Here is a 9,442-nt window from a genome sequence, read left to right as displayed (position 1 = left end):
GGGATACGTTTTCGCTGGAGACCACGGTTTGCCAATTACTGAAGAAGAGCGCGCTTGGGGGTTACTTATGTACGTTTTTCTTGAATATTTCGAAAATTGCTGCCTCCAGCGGAAATATTTCGCAGTACTAAATTTAATTACATAAATGAACTACAAAAGGTTCTGTTCATTTTTTCCTGTAGGTACAATAGTTTGCGAGTAGCAGTGTGAGAGAATATGAAAATCTTTCTCTAGATATTTGAAGGTGTTGTGGGTTGCACAGAATTCATAGACAGGGACAGCTGATTCATCCTGTATACTATACAGGGTGGTCCATTGATAGTGACCGGGCCAAATATGTCACGATATAAACGTCAAACGAAAAAACTACAAAGAACGAAACTCATCTAGCTTGAAGGGGCAAACCAGATGGCGCTGTGGTTGGCCCGCTAGATGGCGCTGCCATAGGTCAAACGGATATCAACAGCGTTCTTTTAAATAGAAACCCCCAATTTTTTTATTACATATTCGTGTAGTACGTGAAGAAATATGAATGTTTTAGTTGGACCACTTTTTTCGCTTTGTGATATATGGCGCTGTAATTGTCACAAACGTATAAGTACGTGATATCACGTAACATTCGCCAGTGCGCACGGTATTTGCTTCGTGATACATTACCCGTGATAAAATGAACTGTATACCAATTGCGTAAAAGGTCAATATCGTGTTGATGTATGGCTAATGTGATCAAAATGCCCAACGGGCGTGTGCTATGTATGCTGCCCGGTATCCTGGACGACATCATCCAAGTGTCCGGACCGCTCACCGGATAGTGAAGATATTTAAGGAAACAGGAAGTGTTCAGCCACATGTGAAACTTCAACTACGACCTGCAACAAGTGATGATGCCCAAGTAGGTGTTTTAGCTGCTGTCGCGGCTAATCCGCACATCAGTAGCAGACAAATTGCGGGAGCATCGGGAATCTCAAAAACGTCGGTGTTGAGAATTCTACATCAACATCTATTGCACCCGTACCATATTTCTATGCACCAGGAATTGCATGGCGACGACTTTCAACGTCGTGTACAGTTCTGCCACTGTGGACGAGAGAAATTACGGGATGATGATAGATTTTTTGCACGCGTTGTGCGAGGTGCATTCAAGTTCCAAGGCCTCCGATTTTTTTTCTAATTAACTACTCACCCGAAATCGATGAAACTGGCGTTACTTCTCGACGTAATCGCCCTGCAGACGTACACATTTTTCGCAACGCTGACGCCATGGTTCCATGGCAGCGGCGAAGGCGTCTTTAGGAGTCTGTTTAGACCACTGGAAAATCGCTGAGGCAATAGCAGCACGGCTGGTGAATGTGCGGCCACGGAGAGTGTCTTTCATTGTTGGAAAAAGCCAAAAGTCACTAGGAGCCAGGTCAGGTGAGTAGGGAGCATGAGGAATCACTTCAAAGTTGTTATCACGAAGAAACTGTTGCGTAACGTTAGCTCGATGTGCGGGTGCGTTGTCTTGGTGAAACAGCACACGCGCAGCCCTTCCCGGAGGTTTTTGTTGCAGTGCAGGAAGGAATTTGTTCTTCAAAACATTTTCGTAGGATGCACATGTTACCGTAGTGCCCTTTGGAATGCAATGGGTAAGGATTATGCCCTCGCTGTCCCAGAACATGGACACCATCACTTTTTCAGCACTGGCGGTTACCCGAAATTTTTTTGGTGGTGGTGAATCTGTGTGCTTCCATTGAGCTGACTGGCGCTTTGTTTCTGGATTGAAAAATGGCATCCACATCTCATCCATTGTCACAACCGACGAAAAGAAAGTCCCATTCGTGCTGTTGTTGCTCGTCAACATTGCTCAGCAACATGCCACACGGGCAGCCGTGTCGTCGTCCGTCAGCATTCGTGGCATCCACCTGGATGACACTTTTCGCATTTTTAGGTCGTCATGCAGGATTTTGTGCACAGAACCCACAGAAATGCCAACTCTGGAGGCGATCTGTTCAACAGTCATTCAGCGATCCCCCAAAACAATTCTCTCCACTTTCTCGATCGTGTCGTCAGACCGGCTTGTGCGAGCGCGAGGTTGTTTCGGTTTGTTGTCACATGATGTTCTGCCTTCATTAAACTGTCGCACCCACGAACGCACTTTCGACACATCCATAACTCCATCACCACATGTCTCCTTCAACTGTCGATGAATTTCAATTGGTTTCACACCACGCAAATTCAGAAAACGAATGATTGCACGCTGTTCAAGTAAGGAAAACGTCGCCATTCTAAGTATTTAAAACAGTTCTCATTCTCGCCGCTGGCGGTAAAATTACATCTGCCGTACGGTGCTGCCATCTCTGGGACGTATTGACAATGAACGCGGCCTCATTTTAAAACAATGTGCATGTTTCTATCTCTTTCCAGTCCGGAGGAAAAGAAATCGGAGGCCTTAGAACTTGAATGCACCTCGTATTTAGCGATTAAGCGTCATTCACCAACAGCGGTAACGTAAACCGGCATAATATGCACTATTGGGAAACAGAAAATCCACGATGGCTGCAACAAGTGGAACATCAGTGACTTTGGCGGATTAATGCAACGTGCGGCATTATGGGAGGACGGATAATTGGCTCCCATTTTATTATTGACGGCAATCTAAATGGTGCAATGTTTGCTGATTTCCTACGTAACGTTCTACCGATGTAACTACAAGATGTTTCAGTGCATGACAGAATGGCGATGTACTTCCAAAATGATGGATGTCCGGCACATAGCTGGCATGCGGTTTTTAGCGGTATTGAATAGCATATTTCATGACAGATGGATTGGTCGTCGAAACACCATACCATGTCCCGCACGTTCAGCGGATCTGACGTCGTCTGATTTCTTTCTGTGGGGAAAGTTGAAGGATATTTGCTATCGTGATCCACCGACAACGCCTGACAACATGCGTCAGCGCATTGTCAATGCCTGTGCGAACATTACGGAAGGCGAACTACTCGCTGTTGAGAGGAATGTCATTACACGTATTGACAAATGCATTGAGGTTGACGGACATCATTTTGAGCATTTACTGCATTAATGTGGTATTTACAGGTAATTACGCTGTAACAGCATGCGTTCTCAGAAATGATAAGTTCACAAAGGTACATGTATCAGACTGGAACAACCGAAATAAAATGTGCAAACGTACCTACGTTCTGCATTTTAATTTAAAAAACCTACCTGTTACCAACTGTTCGTCTAAAATTGTGAGCCATATGTTTGTGACTATTACAGCGCCATCTATCACAAAGCGAAAAAAGTGGTCCGACTAAAATATTCATATTTCTTTATGTACTACACGAATATGTAATAAAAAATGGGGGTTCCTATTAAAAAAAACGCAGTTGATATCCGTTTGACCTATGGCAACGCCATGTAGCGGGCCAACCATAGCGCCATCTGGTTTCCCCCTTCAAGCTAGACAAGTTTGGTTCTTTGTAGTTTTTTCGTTTGACGCTTATTTCGTGAGATATTTGGCCCGATCACTATCAATGGATCATCCTGTATACTACCAGTTTTTGCCAGCAGAATCTGCCACAATTTACATTCCAGAGAGCTTTCTCTACATCATCAAATCCTACGGATGTGTCTTGATTTTTTGTTTTCTTGGTTACATTACCATGTGCGACGTCAAACCGCCTCTCTATTGTCTTTTCCTTTTCTTTGCATAAAAAAACCAAAGTTTTGAAAAATGTTGGTGTCGTCGTTGGAAGCTCTGAGCTTCAGAAGATTCAGTGCCGTAATGTCGATGAAAATCACATTGAATAATTGTAACTAAATTGTACCAGTTGCCTAGGATAGTGTGCTCTATTAAGAAGGGGAACAACACTTTGTTCGCTAACTTACACCTTTGTTTTTGAGTGTCATTATTTTTTGACTCAACGACCTTGACATTCCACGACTGGCTGGTGACTGCTTTCACGGCTTACTGGCCGCTAGCAGACTTCGATGTAGTTGCATGTTATGCGCCATTCTTTTAGTAGACTACGGAGGCTTAATGCAGGTGTTCCACGTTATTGATCCCCCTTCGCGTGGTTGTGTGACTTATTACTGTGTCGAGAATGATTTGAAACATTTATCGCTGTCCTATATTAACTTCAGAAGGGACGACTAGGCCTGACAGGTTCCGGTCCTGTTTCGCGAATACGGTAGCTGACGAGCAGGTGAAACGGCGGTCTTTAATAGGGTTACGATGAAAAAAACACTTCCCCCGCTAGCGAAGTGGTACTGGAAGGAGTGGCCGCCGTATGCAAAAACTCACTTCTGTATGTATGGCCGATTATCTTCGACGATAGTGCGAGAAATTGGAGGGCGTAACCCGGCGGCACAGCACCCACGAGGCCGACTATCCCAGCGTCGAGCTAATAGGATATGCTGCTCTTCGCGTTCAATTTTACAACGCGCTTTTCTTGTCGGAGGAGGAAAAAAAATCCATCCCTTTCTGCGCATCGAATTAATTTGCATCCTAAGCGTGAGTTCGCTTTAAGAGTGGCGAGCGCCGACCCGCGGTAGCTGCCGGCCGCACGCTAACTGGCGACCAGCTCGTTGATGGGGCAGCCGAGCCGGAGACGAGCCACGGGAGACAAATTAAAATTCGCAGTAAATTACGCAGGAAGCGGCTGCGGGCATCTCATTGGGATTCAATTAGCGGGGCGTGGCGCCCGCGCCGCGCATGCGCAGTTGCGCGCGGGGGTCGCACGCGAGGCGCGCACCTCATTACGCAGGGGCGGTTTCCCATTAGCGCCCTCCGACCGCGGGCGCTCGCTGGGACACGTTTTCGGGAGCGAAATCGATTCCCGCGCCTCCGTCGCTGTCGCACGTGGGAGGCGCAGGAGCAGCGCCTTTGAATTCACATTGTCTGCAGGCCGACGCGCTCAGTGAGACTGGCTCGAGGAATATTGAATCCAGTACTATTGATCTGATGTAACTACATCTGCATACTGTGTCTTAACACTATCTTCGATAAGGATAGAAACTGAAGTAATGAATTAAAATTTCTGCTAATGCCAGGCAGATGTGCTATCCACTACACCACCGTGACAATGCTCTAGAACATTCCGTGCAGGTGTGCTAAACCCAGTGCCTTCTAAGCAGGAGAACTGGCTTCAAGTCTCGTTTTTGACGCAAATTCTAAATCATTACTTTAGCTTCTATTCTTCTCAAACCCAGTAAATTAGCTTAATGTAATTGCACATGCTGAATGCCTTGGGTCTGCAGCTGTGTTTTTCTGTTTTATAGGCGAAAAGAGTCTACGTAATGAGGCTGGCTCCTAGAGCTTTTAGCGGTGACTCTTTTGTGTGTGGTGTGGGGTGACCCCCTGGCGCATCGTACAGCATTGAGTATGGAAATAAATTTTCCGAAATTAGTCAGCAAATAAAGTTCGTAAGGAAAAATTGTTGCTGTCTCGTTGATTCTTTTTCTCTACAAAACCAACTGGTGGCGAATGCTCCACAGAAATGAAAGCAAAATCGGGTGTTTCCCATGTAAGCAAATAGAAACGCTAAGGTTTTCAGTACACATAAAAGATTTAACCAATAGTGTTAACAGCACAGTAAGATTGTTCGCTGATGATGTTGTTGTGTGCAGGGAAATATTATCTTTGAACGATATTAGGAACTGCCGAAAGGTTTCCGCTTATGTTAATGAATAGCAGCTCTTATTAAATGTAGATAACTGTAAGATAATGGCTACAACAAACAGAAAGAACCCCTAACTATCTCATTACAAGATTATTGCTTGTCATCTTGAGCACGTCAAATCGTGTAAACACAGAGCTACTAAAAATGATTCATTCATTTGCAAATTGATGTATTTTTTAAAGTATTACATGGTCAAATATGATTAATGCATGAACGAAACCCAGTTTGCGTCGTGTCCACCAGTTGGCGTTACGAGTGCAGCGCCTTGGCAATGTGTCGACAAAACAAGAAAAGACTTGTATGTTGGAATATGCGAGATGTTTATCTGTTACAGCCGGGCTGCGTACATTCAGAAGGAATTCTGGAAAAGAACTGCCATGCAAATAGAGGCTTGTTCGTTGGTATCGACAAAATAGGGACGCTGGTTGCCTCTGTGAACAGAAAAATACAGGTCGACCAGGTGTACCGGATGCAATCGGGCAGGTGACGAGCGAAATTTTCTTACGCAGGGCAAAAAAATCATAGGCCCAACCAAGCCACGAACTTGAACTACCGCAGCCAACTGTGTTGAAGATTTTTCGACGGCGGTTACGTTTCAAACCGTACCGTCTGCAGCTCCGGCAACAATGAAAAGCGGAGGACTATGGCCGGTACCTTAAATTTTACATCACAATACAGGAAGTACTTGAGGATGAACATTTCGTCTCCAAGCTGATATTCAGCGACGAAGCAGTCTTCCATTTATCTGGAATGGTTAATCATCACAGTGTGAGAGAGTGGGTCTCTGAACATCGAACATCGTCATTAAATCGTGGTGCAGGTACAATATTTGCCGAAGTTTAATGTTTTCTGTGCACTGACACATACGAAGCTGTTTGGGCCGGTTTTCTACTGTGGAAAGACTGTGACAGGTTGTAAGGGGTCCATAGGCCCTTACTATAACTTTGCACTTGGCACAGGTCGATAGGACGAACAATCGATTGTGACGTGTTGACAGAGCGAGTGTCGAGATGCGCCAGTGTGGTTGGTGGGTGTGGTGTGTGTGTGAAGGCCATTGTTGAAATACAGATCTTAAACGGAGAAGGGTGTCGCCATCGCCGTGGTTAGATCCCTATGTAATAGATTAATGCCGGGAAAGTGAAGAAGTATCATTAGGAAAGTGATCAGTGGCGTTACTAGTGCCGATATTTGGTTTCGCGTCTACCTCGCCGGCCTAACCTTGGATTGCAGTGTTGGATGCAGTGATGGATTAGCGTGTGACGATAATGGAAAATGAAGAAAGCCTGTGCTGAGATTAGCCGTAATTAGATATGTATGAAGAAGGCAGTGGCTTTCTCCTTTTTTGTGCGTTGAGAAGAATATAAGTTCATAATTAGTAAAACTGTGTTGGTGTTCCTCATTACCAGACATTCACAATTATAGTATTGAGCAGACGAACTGGAAAGTAACAACTTCCGTAGCAGTCAATTCCGATTAACAGCCCCATTAGGTTCACAGTCATGTTAATAATAAATATTGGACTGCTATTCGATCAGATCAGGTTGGGACGGAACAGAGGTGTTACCAGGTGCCTGTTACCTTGATATGCTGCACCTGTGTTTGTTTTAACTGCGTCCTGATTCCGAGAAATTCGTCTTCGAACAATAAAGGGCATGGCCCCGTTGGAGCATTGATGTTCGTCGCTATCTAAACGACGAACTTCTGCATCGCTGGGTTGAGTGTAGGAGTGAGGATGAAGTGGCTCTGTTACCCTTGGCGCTACAGACTGCTGGATCTAAAGCTTTACAACTTCCTCTGTTGGGGGTATATTAAGGACCCTGTTTTAGAACAGCTTGTGATGGGACATACTATGGGGACCCTTAACTGGAATATTCGGTCCATACTTTTAGTATTATACGGTACACATTTCACAGTACAGCAAATGTTAATATACAACTTTTGGTGCTCTGTATTGTACCATGTAGCATTGTGCACGAGATATATGAAATGTAACACACCCATTTAGTCAACCGCAGCTCAACTAAATACAATCTATAGAATCTTTAACTAGCGAAAAAGTACCTTATTGTCATAATCAGTTTTACGAAATTTACAGAAAAACCGGTTATTTCATTTTTGTAACTATCAGACAATAATCGTGTAGAAACATTAATGTTAAAATCAATTGGTCATTAAATGGGAAATTAATTGTCAAATTCTATAATTTCATAAAACGTGAAAACTAATGTTTTGGGTACCTTTCGGGATAACTGATGTACTGAAAGTTACATTAACTCTCAAGAGATTCTGTTTCTATAAAAGCTGAAATCAGATTCATTGTAATTAATTTTGCAATTACGAGTTCTAGAGGTTTCTGTCATAAAAAGCTATTATTTCTATCATTTGATCATAACGAGAAATATTACATAAAATGTGAACCTCAGAAGCTATTTCTGTATTATTTAAAGTAGTCAAAAATGTTTTATCACCACAATTCTTGTTGTAATCAACGAGATATTAATTATTTTGTATCGAGTATTGCTAGTCATATTTCTTAAGCAGACTTTCGATACTAAATTTGAAAAGCAGTTTTAGAAATAACATTTGTTATAATCAGTTGTTTATTATCTTTAAAATTGTAACTGTATTGTCTTATGAAACAACCGATTTTAATTGTAACTCATCTAAAATGTCTTTGTTGAACAATATTTTCGAAGAACTTGTATTGTTAAGAAACTATACAAGCAGTGAATGTAAGGGCTCGGGAGTGGCAGTAGACTGGCAGTGAAGTGGCAGCTGTTTAAAATCAGTTTCTTGGAGCTGTTCTGGAACAATGTAAACATTAACACAAAATTCAAACTAAGTGTTGGCATGAATTATTTAATATCGTCGGCTTTTCATACTGACTGCTGGGATTTCTGCAGTGAAGCAATTAATATTATGCACCCCAAATAACATTGAATTAGCGGAGAAAAATTATCGATATCAACACCCTCCAAGCATTTCACTGAATTTAACTCAGACTCATAATCTACGAATATGTTAATCGAACATTTTTACCTAGAACCTTATAAAAAGAGTGCCTTAGAAGCTGCTGCCGAGAAGGTGAATGGTTCTGAGGACGCATCAGTGCAACTACTACTATGATGGCCATTGAGAAGATGATGCTACATAAGATCTGGAACGAACTTGAGTATTGTTTGGATATGTGTCATTGACAGAGATTTAGACATAGAACATATGGGCTATGGAACTTTTCGAAGCTTTCTGTGGCAAATAGAGCACGAAATGCAATAAATCTCAAATTTTGCATGTTCAGTGCCAATTGCGTGATGTGGAAACAACCCAGTATTAGTGAGTTTGTCGAAAAACACAAAATACATATTATTTTTGTGAGAAACTCACCTCAGAACTAATTAGACCTTCAAATTACGCAACATGATTTGGAGAGGCACAGAAATCGTGTAAAATCATCTTTGTATCACAACAGCGAGAAAACTCCTCAGCTCGCAATCATGGAAGCAACAACTGCATATTTGGATACCCTACTAGATAAAATAATCCTAGTAACAACATATTTAAGTCCCCCAGTAATTTGATGAAGAAATGTAAAGAGACCTATGCATATTAAGTTTTTATTCCCTTGGTCTCATGTAGGTACTCAGGATTAATAGTTTCGGCAGGGCTAAGCTGTCAACTTCAGATCTACAAGGTTACCAAAATTATGAAAATATTACACTGTTGTAGCTGTAACCGTAAATTGACGACTTTACATAAGTTTCTTTTGACTCAGTTTACAG

The sequence above is a fragment of the Schistocerca piceifrons genome, chromosome 5 (assembly GCF_021461385.2).
Source record: "Schistocerca piceifrons isolate TAMUIC-IGC-003096 chromosome 5, iqSchPice1.1, whole genome shotgun sequence".
Lineage (NCBI taxonomy): Eukaryota > Metazoa > Arthropoda > Insecta > Orthoptera > Acrididae > Schistocerca > Schistocerca piceifrons.
The sequence above is the reverse complement of the archived record's forward strand: the minus strand, read 5'-3'. Positions refer to the sequence as shown.